At 38.3% G+C, this 24,106-nt stretch overlaps 1 long non-coding RNA gene across 3 annotated transcripts in view; it reads right to left on the bottom strand.

The window, feature by feature from the left end:
- LOC309642029 overlaps positions 1 to 24,106 on the bottom strand; it is a 238,924-nt gene that overhangs the window by 114,340 nt on the left and 100,478 nt on the right. The window contains exons 3-4 of one of the 3 annotated variants that reach the window (XR_014252912.1): positions 14,827 to 16,683; positions 12,488 to 14,188 (exon numbers count right to left, since the gene is read on the bottom strand). The exons of 1 other annotated variant lie outside the window; for it this stretch is intronic. This is a non-coding gene — a long non-coding RNA (uncharacterized lncRNA). Of the gene's footprint in view, positions 1 to 12,487; positions 16,684 to 24,106 lie in introns of those variants that run through there. One more of the 3 variants, XR_014252911.1, reaches the window with a different exon arrangement.

The following is a 24,106-nucleotide window of genomic DNA, read 5'->3' as shown; positions in this document are numbered from 1 at the left end:
AGACTCAAAGATCCCAATGACATCACTTCAGTCACTAAATCAGGTCACACTTGAAGCCAGACCTACTCCCAGGCTTTTCAATTACCTGAACCAATAAATTTCTCTTATTGCATATGCAAGATTGAATTTGATTTTCCTCTGTCATTTAAAACCACAACTGATGGTTAGAAACTTTAATAAAACATATATTTATAATTTTAAATACTTGGCTGCCCAGTGGAAATGGTGTGGTGCATGGGGCAGGAAAACTTTTTGAGCTGGGGTTGTACCCAAGGGACATTTGTGCTTTATTTGGTGAGAGTGTGAATTATTTCATCCTTTGACCACCGCCACTGTCAGGGAATTTATTCAGTGCCACAAAGCCTCCAGTGGGAACCCAGCATTTTCCCTCAAGGAGATAGGACTATCTGATCAATCTCCAGGAAATGTATTGACTGAGGAGCAAAAAAGAATTAGAGGAAAGGCTAGCAAGGTCACTAGGTAATCTTGGACAAAGCTACTGGAGAAAGTGAAAAGGGAGGACCATGGGGCATTTAGGAAAGGGACCAGGGCAAGAGGAAGCTGGTCAAAAATGTAGGGAAGTGATAAGGTATAAAACACTTACCGGATTACATTCCCTAGAGTTCCTTGGGCTTCCTTTACAAAAATGGCAATGGCTAGCACCATACTTATAAATTACTCCTCTCTACTTTGTACACACTTTTTTTGTTGTTGTTGGAATAAAGGAAATTAACAATAAAGAAGTCAAAAAAGAAAATATGATTAAGATAGTAAATGAAATCATTTTCTTTTCATCATTCCGTACGTACCCTTCATATCTGGTAGAAAAGATTATATTGGCATTAGGCTGTGTTATGCTAAAGTAATGAAGAGTGAAGGTTTCATAATAGTCAACTCAATCATCTCCTCATCACTTTACATTTCAACGTTTGACCTCAGGAAAGCCCTTTCCAGGGTCATATGAAGAATATTTAAAAGAAACAGGAAAGTCTACCAGTAAGATAGCTTCTCCAGTAGAATAGTTAACTATCCATTCAGGAGAGTCTACATTTTCAGCAGCAATTTAACACCTTGCCTAAATTTTTCCACATCTCACTAGTTCTTTCTTCTTAACTAGTAAAGAAATGGCTTATATGTTGGGTGGGTCCTTTTGTATTATGCTTATAAAATAACATTTGACTACATATTTATACTAATTATATCAATGGGCTATAGTAATAGGCAAAATAAACCCCAGAGGAGCATGTTTTTAAAAATATAAACAAGTAAATGAAGAGCCTATGAAGATATTAACAGTTTTCCTTGACCACAAATTTCTAAGCACTATTCAAAGCTCTTTAGGTACCGTAATTACTGTAGTCTATAGAGTTACTGTTACTTGTATTTGGCAAGATTCTCCATGTCAATTGTACAGTGTGAGGCTGAACAAAACAGAGAAGTAAAGGGAAAAAATTTGGCAAAACATCTTGGTCTTAGCCTTCACTTATATGACTAGGGAGGTATAAGGGACAGCCATCACAGAGAATAAAAATAAGAGGTGACGTTTTGGAAGAAATCCAGATTCTCTTATTTAAGGGAGTCAATTCAGTTTACCTTGAAACAAGATTTATGTACACTGGAGGTAAAAACATTAAAGGATCAGGTATTTGATCAAATTTTAGGGGAAAATTTAAGATTCCAAACATGGCACTACTTATAAATACACAATATGTGTGTTCATACATACAAACATGTTCTGAACATTCTGATGAAGAAAAAATGTTGTTTATACTTTTTAGATCAGTTCCAAAATTCACTTAGGAAAAGTCTTAGAAGCTCTTAGAGATGAAAACTCTAATAAATGAAGCCTAATTTTCATGAATACCTGTACTAAAGGGCTATTTGACCTGAATTACACAGCACGTTTTGAGCTTTGTAACTCTTAGAGTGCATATAATTTTTAATTGACTTTTCTTTGGCAATATCAGTATGTATGTATTATATTCACGGGACTCCCTCTACTGTATAACTTAACACATGAAAATTCTTGTTTTACTCTTTACCAAGGTTTCCTTGCAGCTTGATGGATAAGGTGTCTAATTATGCAGTACTGCAGAAGGCTTTGGATCAAATCAGATGTTTTTATTGAAAATGAGGTCATGTTGGGTTGTGTGATATAGCTAAATAATCACTTAACTATTTTTCCAAGCCAAACACAGAGTAATTAGGTTTAGTAACATGGCTTCCTCCCTTAGATCCATAACTCAGACATGGTGGTTTGGGAACAATATGGGTAGAAATTGTGTATGTTTTTCTTGGACATTCAAATGAATGTCACTTTCTAACTAGACTACATTTTAGATATAATTTAACTTTACTCTCATTTTTACTTTATGTGACACTGCCTGGGAGAACATTTTCCAAATAATCGTCTAAAATATTGTGGTCCCTAAATTTATCACTCAAGTAATATGTCATGTTATTACAGATAAACAATGAATCGAGGATTTTGGGATAATAATTTATACAATGATATCCATAAACATCATTAGAATATTTTGATAGTAGATTTCCAGATATTTCATGGAAGTATTGATTTCAAATATATTGTCATCATACCACCAAAAATCATTGAAATGTTCTAGTTCTAATACTCTCTCAGTTTCAAATGCTTTTGTTTCCTGTGTACCTAGAAGACCTAGTTTGGTGTTCGGGAAATATTAGACTCATTGCTGTACCCAGGTCCATTTTTTTGAAATCTGTTAAATAATAAACTTAGATCAGTTTTATGTTCAAACAGTGCCTAATTTTTCACATTTCAAGGTATAGGCTTAGGCACAAATTCTTAGACTATAGGTATAAGATCATTCCACTGAAGAATAAGGACTCTCTTACTAAGACTATCATTCCTTCCAAGATACTAAAATTTACTATATATTTCACACTGTTGGGGTTGGCCACACAAAATCCTTTCACATTTTAGCTTTGGGCCACTAGATATTTTTTCCATTCCACTTTTATGCCTCAAAAGGGTACTATGTAGTGTACCATTATAAAATTTCCATATTCATCTTAGGTTTACTACCAGTATGACTTCAAAAATATGATACTATCAAATTGTAATGACTGTGAAATTAAGATGCCTTTTAGGGCATCCATGAACAGCTGTATTGAATAGCCTGACATCTGTGAAATCAAAAGTGTATTTTGAATTCAACTTTCAAACCACAGAATTCAAGTAAGCAAAAACTGACCATGTGTTAAAAACACCTGAAACTCTTCCTCTTATAACTGTTTATCTACATTTTTAAAACTCTGTTTACATTGTAGTAACAGCTGTGTTTAAAAGGGACATGACAGAGCAGACTAATTTATAATGCAAAACTCTATTCTAAAAAAAAAAACTTATGCTTGAAAAAACACTTCAAAAGAGGGCAAAAATGATTAAAATAGACACAACCATTTGTTTAAACTATGACTTTCTCTAGAAAAAACAGCCTAATGTAAACTGGCCTATGCATGTTTCAAGCAGCTGTTCTGTATAATGCCTCTACAAAACCTTTTTCTTTGGGGGGTGGGCAGAAAGAAAATGAGCAACTGACCATATCAAAAGGTCACTGACATTTAAGAAACAGCACAAATCTAAGGATGGAATACAAAATATTTTTCAAGTGTGCCAAGTTAGTTAAATTAAAGGCTGAGGAGACAGAACCAGTGACCATCACCGTAGTCAGCGATCTTATGACTGAAAAGTCACCTTTGACCAGCATTCATTCATTGTATTTGTATAGAATAACGGCAAAACTTTTCCATAAGGAAAAGAGTCCAAACAAATGATTTGTCCATGTTTTACCTTATATTAGCTAATGTTTCTTTTCACTCTCTCTTTTTTTTCAATCATTGTTTGGGCACCGCATAGACATGATCCTAGGGCCTCTTTTTCACCGTTTCAACTGATTTTTCTTGGTGTCTGATGTTGTTGACCACTTTCACTTTTACAAAATCCTCTCTTTCATTGGTTCCCATGATGCCATTCTGTCCTCATACCTCTTGATCATTTCTAAGGATCTAATGGAGCACCTTTTCCTCTGCTTGTTTCCTAAACGTTCCCCTTAAGTGCCATCTGCATCTTCCTTCTCTTCTCAGATACAGGACAGTGGTCTCAGGTAGCTGAAAGAAGCAAGGAAGCAGAGTTTCCCACATCTCAGCCTGGTCATGTGCTCAGGTTGTCAGGAATTAGCTGAGAGGGTCACACCTGAAGGGACCTGACTGGACAAAAGACAAGAACCACACAGAAACAAGGATGCTTCGTCAGATCCCAGCGTGGAGAGCTGACAACACCAGAACCTGGTTTCCGCACTCACACATGTCAATCTTGGAAATGTAGGCACAACCCCAAAGAAAGGGGCATGGAATCCCAAATAGATGAAGATAAAGTTCCTGCTGCCCAACAAAATAAGGGTCCCACATAGAAATTATATTCATTTAAAGAAACATGGGAACAGTTCCATTTCACATGTATGATTTTGTTGAATGATATTCCAGCAGTTCCCAGCACAGTGCCTGCAATATGGTTGGAGTTCAAAAAAATGTGGTTTCCTCTTCTTATTGGAGGATCACAAAATTCTCATTATCTGATGAGTTAAACTGGGTCAACTTTAATTCATTTATCCGTTTACCCATGTAACAAAGATATTTTGAATACCTACTCTGTGCCAGGCAATATTCTAGGCACTGAAAACACTATAATGTAAATGAAGTTCCAGCCCCTTAGAGACAGAGACAGTGGAAAAAGAAGAAAGAGGGAAAGAAGGAAGAAAAGAAGGAAGAAAGGAAAGAAGGAAGGAAGGAAGGAAGGGAGGAGGAATGACAAATGGAAGAGAATAAAACAAAGCAGAGTATTAGAGAGAGTTCGGGGTTGGTCCACTCTCCTGGTCAGAGTGCTCAAGAAGGCCTCTCTGAGTAGATGAGACTAACATTGTGCCTTGGAAATTTGTGGCAAGAACACTTGAGGCTTGGGAGCCAGCAGGGCGTAAGCCATTGAGTAGTCTTCCAAATCAGTTACTCTCTAAACTTACAACTCAAATTAGCATGTAAGGGAAGAAGTCTGTAATCTTAATGTGAATCTTAGCCATTCCTTCGGTTTCATTTATATAACAGCCAAAATATATCTTGGAAAAATAAATCAAGATGAAAAGTAAGGATTTGCTGTTATTAATGTGCATTCATTAAATTACATTCATTCAAATAGGAAAGAATAAGCTATATAACATATTTGTATCTATGTCTCTATTTGCATATACCTATATTTGTATCATCTATATCTCTATTTACATTTGAAATATGCTATATACTCTGGTTATACCCATACCTGCATCTATCTATCTATCTATCTATCATCTATCAATGTGCTGCTGGCTATGTGACCTAATTATTTTACTACTAAGGCCTCACAGCTGATTAACTTATTTCTGAAAGAAGCAAACTGTCCTCCTGAGAAACTCCTCAGAAGTGGAATATATAACTGTGTATCTACACCATGTGTATCTGTATCTGTATCTGGCTATGCTTATAATTGTGTTATGTATATATAAGACTTCAGTTTAAGCACTCCCAGGTTATACCCTTACAGACCAACTGGATCAAATATCTACAGCAAGAAGATGATTCTACTCATAAAACACCAATTGGGGGGATTATTTTTGTTACTATCTTCAAATGAGATGTCGAAAAGAGGTTCCCAAAAGATAAATTATTAATTCTAAATTGCATACAAAATCATACTTTATTATTTGAAAAAATGTAAAAATATCACCCCTGCTTTATCCTTAAGGTTTCCCCTTGGAAAGAGCCACCCCCGCTCCCCAAACAGAAATTGAAGATGTCTTACCAATGCCAATGCAGTCACCTCCAGGATAGCTGAGATATCCATGGCATTTTTTCAAAGCTATGATATATAAATTTTATTTTAAAAGAGTTGCAAACAAAAAGAAGCACACTGGCTTTGTCTATATTCAGGGTCCTACAGTTCTTTTTAAAGTACAGTGTTATGATGCTTTATAAAAAGAGGTCCTACATTTTCTGACACCTGGTAAGACTGATATTTATCACTTACAACTCCCTCACACTCTTGATTTTATGACGGAATCATAAAATTGTGGGTAATTTTTTAAATGACTGCATCAATTATAATAAAAAATATGCTTTAAAGCCCTCAAAAGTAGGATAGTTACAATCAGTCATCCTACACTAAAGGAGTCATTTGAAATGAGTCTTATTTAATTAGGATGACTGCATGCCTGACTTGCTGGGGACAGTCCCAGTTTATGTCTACTGTCCTGATGTAAGAACAGTGCCCACACTGACTCTCAAGAAAGTCCTAGTAAACTACAGTTATTCGATGTAAAATCAATTGCAGAATGGTTATAGTGAAGAAATCTTATAAAGCTAGTGTTTGGTCCGGGACAGGAAATACCACCTGTCACTAAAATCTGGAAAATACAGTTGTCACAGTATATAATATTCAATTATTTAAATAATTTTCCTCCTCTGGGAACCAAAGAATCAAAGAGTGACAAAAAAGGGCTGTAGCACAGAGGTAGATTGGCTGCCATGCCAGCACTAGTATAATAGCATAGACACACAAATACAAGATAGTGTTTACAAGTTTATTCTCCTTCAGGCATAAAATTAATGAAATTGACATTTGTAAATGTATTTCTCTGACTACATTTTACTTCTATGAACTAGCAAAAATTTGGAAGTTTATGGCAACTAATCATTTCCACTTTATCTAATACTAGCAGGGAAAAAGTTATTAAAGTTGAAGACTTCTCAAGGGATGTGCCAGGCCCATCAACACATCTTTTCTATGGCATATAGTATTACCATAGTAAGTGTTCAATTGTATAGGAGAAGATATGTAAATCATTTTACATTTTCTAATATTTTCCAGTTCTACACTTTCCCAGATACAGTAGATTTGTTTTTTAGAACAGCATTTGTGTTTGACATAATAAGGGGTTTGGCATTTTTAAAAGGTGGGAGGGGGGCAGATCATTTTTGGAAAAAAATTGAACTAGCTTTATGACTACAGAACTTCTTAGAACCTTTAATATTCTAATATACATGGTGACTCTAAGAGGCAAGTATTGCATGAGGCATTTCTCAAACATGTTTGCCCACTGAGCTCTCTTTTCCCACAGCATCCTGCTGGTCTAATGTCTGTGCAACACATTATGGGAAATATGTCTTCTTAGAATAATGTCTTATTCTTCACAAATCTACATGGAAAAAAAAATCGAATCCCTCTGTTAAAGGTTTTAAAACTACTTAAAGATGCAGTAATGAAAAAAAAGATTATAAGAAAATGCACCTACATTTATTTATTTATTTATTTATTCTACAAATACTGAGTGAGTATCTACTATGTGCTGGGCACTTTTCCAGGCATCAGTATTGTTGCAATACAAGCCATTCAAAGTCCTGGTTCTCAGGGAGGAAACATTCTAGTGGGAAATACACAATAAGCACACGTTTGAATATATATGTATCCATGAGTGATGGTGTTAGGGTGCTAATATTGTGGGACTTTGTTCTTTCTGTTTTTGAATTTTCTCTACTATGGGTATAGTACATATATAAATTCAATGCGATTATAATCAACATCCAAAAGGATTTTTTGTGAAACTTAACAAACTGGTTAAGGGCCTAGAAGAACAAAAAGCCAAGAAGAGTCACAATGATTATTAAGACTAAGGAATTTTCCCTAAAATATTACAGAGCTACAAAGTTATTAGCACAGGGGTAGACAAACTAATGGATCAAAATAAGAAGTCCATAATCAAAAACCTACGTGGAAACTTGATGAGTGTAGAAATGGTACTGATGATCAATGAAAGTGATGGATTACTCATCAAATAGTGCTGGGACAACTGGCCTTCCAAATGGAAAAATAAACTGAATCCCTGCCTCACCCCATACTTAAAAAAGAAACTTAATGTGTAATAAAGAACTAAACTTGAAATTGAAAAAGACACAAATAAATGGAAAGCTATTCCTTGTTCCTGGTTTGGAATAATTAATATTGTTAAAATGTTTATATTGCCCAAAGCAATCTACAGATTTAATGCAAACCCTGTCAAAATTTGAATGGCATATTTCAAAGAACTAGAAAAAATAATTCTAAAATTTGTATAGAACCACAAAAGATCTTGAATAGCCAAAACAATCTTGAAAAAGAAAAACAAAGCTGGAGGTCTCATGCTCCCTGATTTCAAACTATACTACACAAAGCTATAGTAATCCAAACGGTAAGCTATTAGCACAAAAACAGACCCACAGATCAATGGAGCAGAATTGAGAGCCCTGAAATAAACCCACAAACATATGGACAATTAATTTACAATAAAGGAGCGACAAATACACAATGGAGAAAGGATAATCTCTTCAATAAATAGCACTGGGGAAACTGGACAGCCACATGCAGAAGAATGAAACTAGACTACTATCTTACATCATACACAAAAATTAACTCAAAATGGATTAAAGACTTGACTGTAAGACCTGAAACCATAAAATTCCTAGAAGAACACGCAGGTGGTAATCTCATTGACATTGGTGTTAGTGATAGTTTTGAGGATCTGACTCCAAAGGCGAGGGAAACAAAAGCAAAAATAAACAAACAGGACTTAAACTAAAAACTTCTATACAGTGAAACAAACCATCATCAAAACAAAAAGGCAACCTACTGAATGGGAAAAGATATTTACAAGTCATATATCTGATAAATGGTTAATACCCAAAATATATCAAGAGCTCATACAACTCAACAACAATAAAACAACCCGATTTAAAAATGGGCAGAGGATCTAAATAGATATTTTTCCAAAGAAGACATACAGACGGCCAATAGGCACATGAAAATATGCTCAACATCACTAACTATTAGGGAAATGCAAATCAAAAGAGATATCCCCTGACAATTGTTAGAATGGTTATTACAAAAAGACAAGGAATAACAAATGTTGGGGAGGATGTGGAGAAAAGGGAGCCCTTGTACACTGTTGGTGGGACCATAAATTGGTTTAGTCACTATGGAAAAACAGTATGATGATTCCTCAAAAATTTAAGAATAGAACTACCATATGACCCAGCTATTACACTTCTTAGTATCTATCCGAAGAACACAAAAACACTTAACACTTAATTCAAAAAGATACGTGCACTCCTATGTTCACCGTGGCATATTTATAGTAGCCAAGATATGGAAACAATCTGTGTGTCCATCGATGGATGAATGGATAAAGATATTCAATGGAATGCTGCTCAGCCATAAAAAAAGAATGAAATCCTGCCATTTGTGACAACATGGATGAACCTTGAAGGTATTATGCTAAGTGAACTAAGTCAGGTGGAGACAGAAAAAAATACCACGTGATTTCACTCATATGTGGAATCTAAAAAACAAAACAAACAATAAATAAAACAAAAACAAACTCATAGATACAGAGAACATATTGGAGGTTACCAGAGGATAAGGGGGGTTGGGGATGGGTTAAATGAGTGAAGGTGATCAACCGTATGAAATTTTTAATTTCAAAATGAAGTTATTTAATTAATAAAAAAAAAAAAAAGAAGAAGAACTGAACATATACAGCACATATCTACATATAGGTATAAATCTACATGGCTCCAGGCAGTTATGGAAGTGAAATTCACATCAATCTCCTCCCACAGTATCAATGCATTTAAAGTTCTTACAAGCATGAACCTTTAAAATGTTTGAATCTTCACAAACTAAATTCCATCTTGTAAACCACAAGAATCATAAGCATGCCCCCACCCACCCTTGTATAACAGAATTGTTCTATAAGAAAATTCTAGGTCCACTGAGCACCGTGTTAGGAAGGGGCCATCTACAGAGTGGAAATTGCCAAGGATCTAGAATCCAGAGTACTGAGTTCAATTCTAGCCCCACCATTCCCTAAGGGTGTGATCCCAGGCCAGTAATTCGACCTGTGTGAGTCTGTTTCCTCGTCTATAAAATGACGATAATGATAGTATCATCTCACTGAATTATCATGAGGATTAAAGAAGAATACACAGGAAAGTGCTTTGTAAATCTTAAACTCGTTTTGCCAAAAATAGTAACTCATTTCTGTACCAGTTGAAGGCAAAAGATGCTTACCACATGAAACTCGCCTTAAGGGAATAAGTGAAGTGCTCTAGTGGAAGAGGCAGGATTAACACTGGAAGCAATAGCATGCATCAAAAAAGAGAAAGAAAGAAAGAAAAAAAGAAAACCCCAAAGAAACGCAGGTTGAATTATGTAGTTGAGACTCTCAGGACTGCAGGGAGCTTCAGTGAGGGTCAGGGTCTAGGATGATGAATGACTTTCACTAGGCCTTGAGGCATGGTGTTTAGATCAGTGGACGGTGTGGAGAGGGTGTTCTAGGTAAGGAGAAGAGAATGCGGTCTATTTGCAAAATAGCCATGATAGGCTTAATTTATCCAACATGGTTAGGATCTTTTCACCGTAGGGCCAATCATGGTTCTTATCAAGCGGGGAAGGCTTACTTGCTCCTGTAGGTTAACCTAACTTTAAAATTATGCAAAAAGGACTTGGGAAACAGCAAGAACTGATACTTACGGGGTGGCAACAAGGTTTCACTAGTTATCAACCAGGTGCGTGATCTGGCCCTTAGCAGCTACTTTATTAGGTTCCCAGCATCTTGTCATAGATCCTCGTCCATAGCTATTTGATGACTGTGAAGGATGACAGTGAGAAATCTCATCTTTGCTTTGTAAACACCCCAGAATTTAAATGTACTGCTTCTAAATCTGACCCACGAATGGACCAGCAAAGGTGTTAAGATATTCTTCTTGAACCAGCACAGCTTACTAGACCTTGAGACAGATATCTTGTCTTAAATTTCTTCTACTTTATTTGCTGTCTGTTGTTTTAAACAATTCTCTTTGATTCTTTGTTTTGATCTACACAAAATGTTAGGTTGAAATAACTACTTGTCGTTCCCACTGGATCCAGCTTGGGAGTAATGTGGACCAAGAATCCATAATGCAAGGCCATGTGGCTAAAAAATTTGGAGATTTCAATAACATGAAAACTATTAATGCTGAGATTCCTGTTTAGAGTGAAATATGTTGTCATCACACCCCTTTCATTAAACGGTGATGTGATCTTTGTTTCTACATAAGCAGTCACTACTTGGTTGAGGATAAGACAATCTTGAAACTTAAGATAACTGACGCTCAAATAAAATCAATCGTATTGATAGGTTTAGAAACAAAAAAGCCTCACATTTATGTTACTGCCTTCTTTTTGCTAAGGGAAGGGAGAAGGGATTGTTTTTTGTGGAGGCAAGGCTAGTATCTCAGGGAAATAAGAAAGTAATAACAGATGTAAAGTCAATGTGAGAAATGGCACACACTTCTCCCCCCTTCCTGCTTCCCACTTCAAGTGACATTCCATCTGGAAGACTTTAGACCTTTCCCCAACATTTAGTGACTGGAAATTTTGGTCTGCTTGCGCTCTGGTTGGGGCACTAAGAATTAAGCCTTTCTTAGTAAGTTCCTGTGATTTACTTATATAGTTAAAACTAACCATAATTCACGCACCTCATAGTACATTATACGTCAAAATACATCACCTCATTCAAATGTATACTTGAAAAATGGTGCTGCCTACCTCACCTCACTTCTACCACCCACCCAGCTAGTTTCCCTTCCTTCTATCTCATCCAGTCCTTCCAAGCTGAGGCCAGCCTGACCCTACTTTCCAGGACACCCTCAGGTTCTCTTTCATTGGAAAGTATCTCAGCATGCCTTGCTCCCACTCACAGGTCCCAGTGGCAGACTCTGTCCCACCACATTGCTCCCAAACTCACGTTTGCCGTCAATCGTACCTGAGACTTGAGACCGTGGCCCCTGGTCGTCCACAATGTCCCCCAGCACAACTCATCCCATCCCAATCCTTTAGGCCATCTCACACTCCCCTTCAGGCTATCGAACTGGGGCTCCGCCTTTGACTCTGTTCCGAAATGTCCAGCCCGTTGCCGTGCTTACTTCCCTGAGACCTGGGACACGATCCTAAACTCCAAGCTGGTGCCAGAGCCCCCGTGCTGTACTGTGTTCCTGAAGGCCCTCTCAGGAGGACCAGGAGTCTCACCCCAGGGTCTCAGCCCGGCTATAGGGGATGTGAACCAGCAGTGTAGCTTTCCTGCTTGCCTAGGTGTTGTCCCAAGACTCTTGGTTACTCTGCCCCCAACCACAGCCTCTAGAACCTCATCTTGAACTGTGCTTTCTAACTCCTCTCCCTTCCCACCCACCTCACACACCCCCTGGGCTCACAAGCTCCAGGATTAAGATTGAGCCTGGTGTGCCCCTCAGGTACCAATTTCCACCAATGACCATCCTTCCTAACAGATGAGTGTAATGCCAAGCTCTGACACTGTCCCTATCTCCTCTACATTGCATTGCAACAGGTGTGCCAGCATACCGCATTCAACATTGACCCAACAGAAAGGAAGAGTGGCAGCTGTTACAGGCCAGGCATTGGCCTAGTTGATGAAGAGATGAAAAAGGCAAATCCCAGCATCAAGAGGTCTACAGCCCTCACCCGTCTCTACTAATGCTCATGTTCTGATCTATAACTTGTGAAGCACCTCCCTCACTGGACCACATCCTGTGTGTTATACAGAAAGACTAAAAACAGGGTCCAACCAAATTGGACTTCTAGCCAAGTGTTACCTTAAGAAATATTTTAATTATTCTATAGTTCTTTTGTCATGAAAATTGGAAATATCACATAGGATTGCCTGGGTAATGCAACACAGAAACAAAGGGGAAAGTATGTGTTCAGAGGCTACATGAGAAAGGCCATCCTCGTAGTTGCAAGTTCACAGATCTGGATCATTGATTCTCAACAGAGGTGGTACCTCCCCCTAGAGGGCATTTTGGAAATCTGTGGAGGTATTTTTTGTTTTCACAATGATTAGGGTATACTTCTAGCAGTTGATGAAGCAGGCATGCTAGAGGTCTCCCAGGGCAGGGGACAGTCTGCTCAATGAAGAAGCTGAGCTTTGTACAGCTTTTAAATATCCCAACAAATAGTCAAATAAGTGAGAAATTTGTTTATAATTATCTCAGCCTGAAACCTAACGCTACTTTATATAATTTTTGAACAGTTTTAATAGACACTGACTTTCCAGCAAAGCAACAGACCATGTAAATCAAAGGAAGAAGGTCCTTTGTTTGGTTTAGAAGGTTAGTAAGTGTTGTTTGTCATTTTGAGAAGTCGTGTCACCAATCACCATGCTGTTCAAGGTCTTCAACAGCCCATACAACAAACCTGTTTCAGTCTACATCTGTAGATGTCACCAAAAATTGTAATAAAAGATAACTGAGATGTATTTTAATGAATTTAACATTCAAACGTTATATGAGCAGAGACACGCAAAACATAGAGATCAGATTGAGGTCCATTAAAAAGAAGGGCTGGTTTATAATATTTCATATTCAGAAATTTGGAGGCAATATAATAAGAAATCTATGTTGTGAAAATTATGTTTTAGAAGTACTTGCTAATTTGGGCGGGGGATGTTTGCTGTTTTTCAATCTGACTCTGACCTTGTCCCCAGAGGTGTACCACCACACAACTTCTCAACAACCTCTTGAACTATAGTTCCCTTTCCCAAACCTTCTATTCTGCATCATCCATCAAAAAATACAGCCTCCAAGGACTTTTAAAATCCTAGAGACTGAATACATGTCTAGTAAGATAGTGTTATTACCATAATCCATGTCATAAATTGGGAATCATTTTGATATTATACTTATAAACAGAACCCTGCTCATTTGTAAGAGTATTGGACTTCATTTTCTGCACTTCGACTCTGTATTTCTTCTTAACATTTCCCCTTACTTAAATTAAGATTAGTTTTCTTTTTATTATTATAGGTAAACACATATACTGTTATTACTTACCCTAACACTAGGTTTATTCGAGTATCCATTTGTACTTTTCCTCCTTAATTTTTCTATATTTCTTGTACAGAATAATAAAAAAATTATTTTATTTTAGAATAATAAAGGGAATTATTATAAAAAGGGAGCACTGACCTCTATAAGTTTGTTTCAACTGCTCTAGAGCCAACAGACTAACAAGTAGTTTTACCCTTGAAAGAGCTTCCTGCAAGGCAAGAGTGAAATTCAGAAAATTTTATAGCCAGTCTAGTGCAAACACCAACAAACCAAAATGGACCCCAGCTATAAAAGACAACTCTAGCAGAACCAGTGCCCATCAGCTGAATGTCAGCCCTCTCTAAAAGAATCCCAGCTTGTGGTTGTGACCCAATTCCAACATGGCACTATTATGTCCTGTCTCTCCACCTAGGGCAATGGTGCCTGGGTTTGGTTCGATATATTCCTTATGTGTTATCTCATTTGATCCTTTTTTAAAAATCACTATGAAGAGATATTATCTCTACCTTTACAGATGAAGATAGGGAGAAATTAAGAAATCTGTATGAAGTCACAGAGTTAGCAAGTAGCAGAACTGGGATTGTAACATAGATACTTCAACTCCCAATACCCATGCTTCCCCATCCACCATCATCACCATTTCATGTTCACTTGTAAAATTACTACACAATGAACATAGCAGAAAAGCACAGGTGATGGTTGGTTCTGAGCAGTACTTTTCACCAAGACAAGAAACAACAAATGATATAACAATGGGATTAATAACCAGCTGATAATATTTGGACCCTGCTAATGTGGGCCTTATTACAATCCACCAAGCATAAAGAGACATAAAGAGTTTCTTACCATTTCACACATTCATGTGATCTTCTCTTTTATCATCCTCTTGAGTTATGGTAATTAAGAGGAAACAATACTATCGTGCAGGTACTCATTAAATTCATGGTCTGTGAGCTCCTTGAAGATGGGAAATCTTCATCTCAACTCCAGTGCTGAGCACAGTACCTACAGCAAAGTAGGTGTTCAGTTAATGTCTCTTGTTACCACGGACTGATGACATAGCATTCTGCAGCAAACCATGGGAGAGATGTGCGGTTCTCTCGTTTCTGGTCTCTCTTGCCTTGAAATCTCATAGGCTTGTCCTCATAAACTCCTGGCCAACACATTCACTCACACTCCCAAGAGTTGACTCTTTGGGTTGTTTTTTTTGTTTGTTTGTTTTTCCCAAATGTTTTCTTTCTTCCCCTCCTTTTGTTTTTTCTTTCCTTTTCTTTTTTTCTTTTTGACTCCTCCTTGGGTTTCAAAGTGCACTCAGGTGAAGGATTATTTGGGAGGTAACTGTAAGGATGAATTGGTAGACAGGTCGGGTAGAGAGGCTAAGAGAATAACTGTAAATCCAAGAAGGAAGGAAAAGAGTATGCTCTCTACATGAGATTCCAAGCTCCATAAATTCCGTAGCCCTTCATATGTAGAGAGCATTACTTCTTTTACCAATTTATTGAGAAGCTGGTATGTCCTTGGATAGAAAGGAAAGAGAAATTCATAGCATTGGAGATTTGCTAAAGATTGGTGATAAAGAATTTAAATTTGATTTGAGATGAGAATATAAGCTCCATGAGGGCAAGGACCTGCGTCTTCTTTTAACACTATCTCCCTGTTATCTAGCACATTGCCCGGTACTAATCAACATGTGTTGGTTGAATTAATGAGATCACATAAAAGTATGACAAGCAGTGAAAGTATTTTCATAAAGGTGTCATAGCTAAATATTAGTGTGCCCGGAGGGAGAGGGTCCATACTCAAAAACAGGCTTGACAATGAAGTATTTACATCATCAGTGTCATCTCTCTACAATTCCTCTCTCCAGAATCACTTCCTTACTAGTCGTACCCTTAATGGTCCTATGCCATTTCAGGTGTTTAAGATGTGATTATTCCGGAGATTTTTAAATAATTTAAAGGACAAATGTTTCAACATAGACTGCCACCATTTCTCATTGAATTTCTCAGAAGGGGGGGGAAAATAACGTATTTTGTAAAGGACAATTTGTTTTAAAAGGAACAATAAGCCCAAACTGGAAAATTTAAATATTGAGTAATAGAAACGAAGGGTTAAATAAAATTATGTCAAAAATATACTAATTTTAGAAATATGTAATATTTATTTGGAGTTATACAGGCTATAAATTGCAAACCAAAAAATAGTTGAGCAAAAGTGTCTTTCCAAAGAGGACCAATTTTAAAGGGGCAGAGTGTTTCAATTTATCGTGTTGCATTATGCAACTTCTTCAACAGCCCAGGTTTCCCATATACATCAGCTATAATTCTAAGGGGAAAAAAATTGTTGATTTTGTGAGTGATTTACAAAGCCTGTTTTGTTTTGTTTTTTAATTTTTGGCTGCATTGGGTCTTTGTTGCTGCGTGTGAGCTTTCTCTAGTTGCGGCGAGTGGGGGCTACTCTTCATTGCGGTGCACGGGGCTTCTCATTGCGGTGACTTCTCTTGTTGTGGAGCACGGGCTCTAGGCACGCGGGCTTCAGTAGTTGTGTCTCGCGGGCTCTAGAACACAGGCTCAGTAGTTGTGGCGCACGGGCTTAGTTGCTCAGCAGCATGTGGGATCTTCCCGGACCAGGGCTCGAGCCTGTGTTCCCTGCATTGGCAGGCGGATTCTTAACCACTGTACCACCAGGGAAGTCCCACAAAGCCTGTTTAATAAGGAAAGGTGACTGTATTAGTTTCCTATGGCTGCTGTAACAAATTACCACAAACTCAGTGACCTAAAATAAGAGAAATTTATTCTCTTTCAGTTCTGGAAGCTGGGAAGCCCAAAATGGTTTTTCTGGGTGGAAACCAAGGTGTCAGCAGGGCTCATGCCCTTTGAAGGCTCTAAGGAAGAATCTGTTTCCTTGCTTTTTCCAGTTTCTGGAATTGCACTCTTTGCTTTCCTTGGCTCATGACCCCTTCCTCCATCTTCAAAGTCAACAGTCTGGACTTTTGTTTCAGTGGTCACATTACCTTTTCCTTCTTCTTTATAATCAAGTCTCCTCCTTATAAGTATACTTGTGATTGTATTTAGAACCCACCAAGATAATCCCGGATAACCTCCCCATCTCAAGAACCTGAACTTAGATCTGCAAAGTCTCTTTTATCATACAAGGTACCTCTCACAGTTTCTAGGAATCAGGACCTGGGTATTTTGGGGGGCCATTATTCAGCCTATATTCAAAACATATATTTGAATAGGAGGTTGGTGGTTTAAAGTTCTACTTCCAAACTTGGAATAAGACAGAGGCAATTACTTTCTAAAATATGTAGTGTGCATGAAAGAAACAGATAAATGAAGCAAAAGGCAGCTGTGGTTACTTTCTATGACAACCTTAAGTCATCACCAGCATATATACCTCATCTTGAAAATGGGCACCAGGCATATCTTCCATCATTTCTAACATTGTCAACATAGAAATATTTGCAGCAGGCTTGCAGGTGCTGATTGTAATCTCTAATATAATTGAGGCTGTAACCATTCGTTTCTTTTTCTGTTCTCCAAGATTACTATTTGAGTGGGCTCTCACAATCCAGTGTTTATAGTTTCCTCAGTGATGGAGGGAGAGGATGAAAGGATAGATAGGTCCGATTTCTCATTTTCTTCAGCTTGAATATTATATGATGGTTTTATTTCTCACTCTCTCCCATTTTCAAACACTTTTATTAAATATGAGAGTCTGAAGTTAAAACTCTTTGTTTTTCATTTCAGCCCCTGTTATACAAACCAAATTGATGATGGACTCAGTTAACTGAATGGTTGGAAGAAAAGAGATTTTGTGGAATAGTCAGTAATTTCTTGCTGTTTGGAAATTCTGCATAAGAATGATTAAAAATAAACACTGATGCGTACTCGGTAGAAGTGTCATAGATCCTACCAACGATTCTTGATTCATACTCATGGATGCAGAGATATTCAACTTTTCTCTTTCTAGTTTTATAAGTCCCCAGGGAGAAAATTAAATGGTTATTACTATTTGATGAAAAGTATGATTAGGGCCCTCATTAGCTGAACTCGCCAGCTTAATAATATGCAAAACAGACTGATCTTAGATCAGAAGACCTCTAAGTTCGCTTTAAACTCTAAGTTTTATGATTCTCTGCTTTTGTGTTTGCTGACAAAAGAACAAGAAAAAAAGAAGCAAAGGTCAGCACATGTTTCTCCTTCGCGCGTGAAACATTTGCCTTTGTTTTGGCTTGGAATGCCCACTCTTAGAGACAGATACAGCCTCATGTGTCACATTCTTGCCACCATCTCTACACTTTTAGTTGAGATTGTCATTGACAGGGTAACACACCTGGGAACCACACCAGTTCCCAGAACCATAATTTTAAATACCATCCTAGCAGTCTCTAAATTGCAAGGGTTCCTTTGTAAGGTGAGAAAGCCTCTCTCCTGGAGGTTTGTTTATTTTGCAGTTAGGAAAGATAAGGGACTCCTTTGTGAACCATTGGCTTGGAATTTAAACGTATAGTATTGCTGACAGAGTGCTGACAATTCATCATAGGGTGTATTTAGCATTTTCTTTCTCTCAGGGTGGTGGGCTGGGGCGGTCCCCTCCCTTCTTCCCGGTCCCTGAGCGGAGGATCCTTGGGCAGCGATGACTCAGCCCATCTCCTGTCAACCGCTGCTGCCATCCAGTCACTGGCTCAGAAGGGTTCCCTCACCACGGGTTTATTTGGAGGGCTCACTTCCAAAACAAAGATTAAAATGCCCTTTCTCTTTAATAGTCTCCCTGAACACTTGCTCGTTAATGTTCAGACACTAATAGCACTGGAAAGAGTCGTTGCTTGTGTCAACTCATCAAGTAGTCTAAACAAGCCTGTTGGAGGCTGGCCAGTTCTGGTCAGTCATTGACCACAGACACGATCTGGAAGGCTGTTACAACTTGTGAAAGTGAGAGGTAGCTTTGCTTCCTGTCTAGCCCACTTCCCAGGGATTGTCCCCAGAAGCACTGGACTTTGAGGCCAGCAGGGGTTTTTGTTCAGTTGTGGCCTTAAGATGTGCTTTATTGTTTAGCACTAAAATTGAGATGTGTGTCAAAGCTGGAAAATTCTGGAAAAGCCAGAAATAAGAGCAATATCTGAAGCGAGGCTTGGCAGCTGGAAGTTTATAATTTAGTCTTGTGGTTAGGAGGTGCTGATAGTTTTTGTCCTACTTGGTTTTGGATGAGTGAGTGGGCGGATCTGCGAGTTCCCTTCTTTGGATGATGGCGGTGCTTTTTCAGAGATATCGCTCCTCTTCTTCAGATTAGCCACATTTATCCCAGCCACGTGCTTCCTCTCTACAAAAAGAGCTTTGTAATCATTACACATGCCTCAATAAGGTGGATGGAGAAAAATCTTCAAGTATGCCCTTCTGGCAATAGCAAATAAACAAATTCAAAAACTCAAAAGACTAACATTGAAAAAATTTGTACAGAGTTGTGTTTCATTTCTAACTCTGGAGTATTTCTCAGGAGGGGAAAAAAAGTGGCTGTATCTCTTACATGGCATCCGAGATCTGATCTGGTCTCATTTATTTGAGAACTTTTTATTAATCACTCATTCTGTGCCAGGAACCATGCTAGATGCCAGGGATTCAAAGATGAAACAACATGGTCATTGCCCCCAAGGAGTGTATATCCTTAAAATAAAGTCATTGCTGTGATGGAAAGATGAAGAAAGTACAAAAGAGAGCAGCTGAAAGAGGCTGGAAAGAGTTGATTAAGGAGATTCTATTTGAACTGAAATGTAAAGGACTATGGGGATTTGTCAGAGGAAAAAAATCAGGAGAACAGAAGGAAGGGGGATGGTTACCCAGGGAATTCAGATCCTCTCCTGCCATCAGAAGGGGGAAGGCTTTGAGGGAGATAGGGCTGCATAGACCAGCAAGGACCAGGCCATTCAGTGCCTTGTAAGTGTAGTTTTCACTCTTACATGATGGTTAGGTGATTGGAAATTTCCAAACAAAAAAGTGATGTGATCTCATTTGCAGGTGAATAAAAAAATCAATTTGGAAAACTGAATGCATACACAAAGGGATCCACTCTTCACCTATCATCTGGTCATTGAGGCTGTGATCAGGGTATAGAGAAAAGCTACCCCCCTACCCATCTTTTTCATCTCTGTCGTGAGCCATAATGGATTTAAGGGACTTTCCAAATCTTATTTCAAGCCTTATGCAAGTCTTTGGGAAGTCTCTTGAGGCATCCGAACATTTTATCTCCGTCTAGGTCTCTTTTTTCTCTTTTTGCTTTTTCCCCAGCATCTTACCATGCCTTGCTATTTTTGAGCTCAGTGGTCTTAAGGCTTTTCAAAACATATTCAAATTTGGAGTAAAGCTATGATAATTAAAACAGTGTGACATTGTTACAAGATTGGAAAGACATAGCAATGGAAGACATAGCTGATTCAGAATCAGACTCTAGTATGCATGAAAACTTATATGAGAAATGAATCATCACAAATCAGTATTTCATGAAAAAGTGTTATTGATACAAATAATTAATAAATAATAAAGTTCAATTTCATAAGTAATCAAAAAATGCTAACTAAAACAAAGGTAAGATAAAAGATACCATTAAACAAGAAAAATTAAATGTAATGCCCATGAGGTATAGGTGAGAAAGGCATTCTCCTATTCAGTAAAAAAACATAACTTTTCTGGGCTGCCCTAGTGACGCAGTTGATAAGAATCTGCCTGCCAATGCAGGGGACACAGGTTTGAGCCCTGGTCCAGAAAGATCCCACATGTCTCAGGGCAATAAGCCCGTGCACCACAACTACTGATCCTGTGCTCTAGAGCCCGCGAGCCACAACTACTGAAGCCCGCATGCCTAGAGACGGTGCTCCTCAACTAGAGAAGCTACCGCAATGAGAAGCCCGCGCACCACAACAAAGAGTAGCCCCTGCTCGGCACAACTAGAGAAAGTCTGCGGGCAGCAATGAAGACCCAACACAGCCAAAAATAAATAAAATAAAAATAAAAAGACATAACCTTTCTGAAAAGGCTTGGATGTGTTATAATTTGTTTTAAAAATGTTTATACCCTTGATCTCATGATTTCACTGATCGAAACATATTTTAAGAAAAAAAAACTGGAGAATTAGACAAAGATTTGTGCACAAAAATGTTCATTGTAGCATTATTTATAATAACACACATTCTAAGAAGAGGTGATTTATAAAGTAATGATACCAGTAGTCATTCTCTTTCACAGAAATGAACATTTATTGAGCTTCTACTACAAGCCAGTGATTAATTTATCTCCTGTAACCTTCTCGTGCTGCAGATTATGAAATCAGGCTCAGAGGGGTTTGGTAATCTGCCCAAGATCACACAGTTTTGGTGCTAACCCAGATCTGGCATCAAAACCTTATTCTTCCCATTATACCTCAGTACTTCTATTTATAAATATGTGTCAAGGGCTTCCCTGGTGGCGCAGTGGTTGAGAATCTGCCTGCCAATGCAGGGGACACGGGTTCGAGCCCTGGTCTGGGAAGATCCCACATGCTGCGGAGCAACTAGGCCCGTGAGCCACAATTACTGAGCCTGCGCGTCTGGAGCCTGTGCTCCGCAACAAGAGAGGCCACGATAGTGAGACACCCACGCACTGCGGTGAAGAGTGGCCCCCGCTTGCCGCAACTAGAGAAAGCCCTCACACAGAAGCGAAGACCCAACACAGCCATAAATAAATAAATAAATAAATAATTTTTTTTAAAAATCAATTGACCATAATTTAAAAATAAATAAATAAATATGTGTCAATTGTTTACTTCAAAAATAACTATAAGGAGCTCCATATCTCTTCCTATTTTTCCAACGTTCCAGAAAACAAGGGAGTTCTGCTTTTGGATTCCTGTGGTGTGAGTGGGGGAGCTAGTGCCTACAGCTTGGAGAGTCAATGAATTCATCTGCAATTTAGATCATTCATTTCCCAAGAAAAAATAGTGAGCCATAAGAATGCAATGTTCCTCCTGGGAATCTTCTCTCTCTTACTCTTGGAATAAATCCAGAGGAGACAAGCACTTAAGACACTGAGTACATCCCAGATACGATCTGTAGTAAATATTGGCTAGTCCATCTACACTTTTAGTGTTTAGTTATTTATAAGGCTACCTCTTCTATTAGATACCCGGTTTCTCAGGGTTGAGGAAATACAGCATTGTCAGTGCCTTGAATATAGAGAGAGTACACTGTCTAGTGGCAGAAGCAGAGGACTACAGTTATTTCTCAACAGTCAACAGCTTGACTTCGTTCTTACAGGAGGCACTGGTTGGCTTCATTTTTTGTAGAAATGGAAAGTGGAAGTAAAAACAAACTACCAGCCTCACAGGATCAAAGGTCCATCAGCCTATAGCTGCAAATTGCCAAGAAACACGTTGCAGGAATACCAAGTGTTGATGGTCAACAGAAAGGTCGTAAAATAAATAACACTGGTTTGCCTCCTCCTTATATTTTCTTACTTTGAAGGTGTTTGACACACTTGTTTTAATCCTGTGCAAAGTTCTAGTCTGCTATCTTTAGACTGAACCAGTGGCTAGTTTCAGCTTTGGACCTCTACATAGCAAGAAGCAATAGAAAAGTCCTCCTAGTCACAGAGAAATCTCTCCTTTTCCTCTATATCCACTGCCTCCCTCTTTTCTTTTCCCTCCACGAAGAATAGATGTGTTTCTGTTTCATCAAATCTGAGATAACACTGATTATAAGACTAACCAACATATCAGGTATAATTTAAAAAGAAAAGTACTGCCAGTTAAAATGGCACAAAGTTGGGGAGGGGAGTTGTAACTTATAATTTTTACTTTGCTTTTATTGAAAGAGTTCATTTAAGCTAATTTAGATAGATTTTTCTTTAACATATTTTGCTCTAATGCACATATACAAAGAAAAATATGAGGAAAATAACTCTAAGTTATTCCTAAAGCCTTCATCCCAAGTTAACTCTTTCCATCATTTTTTTTTTTTTAATTTTATTTATTATTTATTTATGGCTGTGTTGGGTCTTCGTTTCTGTGCGAGGGCCTTCTCTAGTTGCGGCAAGTGGGGGCCACTCTTCATCGCGGTGCGCGGGCCTCTCACCATCGCGGCCTCTCTTGTTGCGGAGCACAGGCTCCAGACGCGCAGGCTCAGTAGTTGTGGCTCACGGGCCCAGCTGCTCCGCGGCATGTGGGATCCTCCCAGACCAGGGCTCGAACCCGTGTCCCCTGCATTGGCAGGCAGACTCTCAACCACTGCGCCACCAGGGAAGCCCTCCATCATTTTTTGATTCAGAATTTTTCTCCACACACAGTGTTGCTCTCTGTGCTATCAAAATGTTGTGTTTGCTGCACAAGAGTGCTCCCACTATTCTCTATGGGATTTTCCTTCAAGTCATAGACACCCATTTCTGCAAATGCTGGTTATTGCTTGATCTCACCAGATCAAAGGAAGGTTTTCAGACAACAGCCAGAATCCATGTTTCTTCCTCAAATTATCTTTTAACAGTTTGTTGACTTAAATATTGAAGGGTTGCAGTTATCCAGTCATGTTTCCAAAATGTCAACCAAGTTCAAGGTTATGGGAACAAAAGCAATGACGATTATGTCAGGACTTCTACCTGGCCAACACTGATTATAAGAGACCATTGATTGTAAGATTTCAAAGATGTTAAAATGTAAGTAAGTTAGTAAAGTGGTAAGGGGATGATTTCATCTTGAGTTGATGATATAAAGTTTGTATTCAATTTCCACTGCATAGGGAGGACAGTGCGGGGAGGGATATAGGGCTAGAGGTTAGGGTTGGAGAGTTGTTTTCTGATCATTATTTACTCCAAGTCTGAGTTTTGGTGTCCCATAAAGGGCTCAGTGTTTGTAGGCTGACCCCAACATCTTTAACGGAACTGTTTAAAGATCTTCAGGAGCTGACCAGGTACCAAGAGCCTAGGATTAAATTAGCATGTAGTTTTCATTTTATTTCCAACATTTCTAATTTATAATGGTTAATTTTTATAGAAATAGATCCACCTTAAGAAGAATCAAGTTTCTTTGTTTGCCTCGACACTCTGAAGTTCAAACACATCAGATGTTACTAAGAGTTTTCTGTGAACCCTAGGAGGGAATCCGA

The sequence above is a fragment of the Balaenoptera physalus genome, assembly GCF_965194825.1.
Source record: "Balaenoptera physalus genome assembly, chromosome: 13".
NCBI lineage: Eukaryota > Metazoa > Chordata > Mammalia > Artiodactyla > Balaenopteridae > Balaenoptera > Balaenoptera physalus.
This window is presented reverse-complemented; position numbering and strand designations above follow the sequence as displayed.